The sequence below is a fragment of the Trypanosoma equiperdum genome (genome assembly GCF_001457755.1).
Source record: "Trypanosoma equiperdum strain OVI genome assembly, contig: ctg_360, whole genome shotgun sequence".
Lineage (NCBI taxonomy): Eukaryota > Euglenozoa > Kinetoplastea > Trypanosomatida > Trypanosomatidae > Trypanosoma > Trypanosoma equiperdum.
This window is the reverse complement of record NW_027124266.1, coordinates 1-275: the sequence shown is the minus strand read 5'-3', so window position 1 is coordinate 275 and position 275 is coordinate 1.

Here is a 275-nt window from a genome sequence, read left to right as displayed (position 1 = left end):
GATAAGAAAAGTGACGCATGAGATGTCAAAGTTGCAAGGAAAGGAAAACACTAGTGGCGAAAACAACAAAAATGAGGATGACAATAAGCCACTGCTCCCAAACGCTGCTTTTGCCGTGGGCGTTCCGTAGAGGGCTGCAAGAACGTCAGCTTCTATTGTTTTTTGCCGTTAGCCATTATTTGCCCTTTTTATTTTTCCAGCTCAGCGTTAAAAGCTTCCGCCTGGATCAGCAAAGAGTTTAGCTTGACTCGGGCCAGTGCCGCTTTTGAACTTTG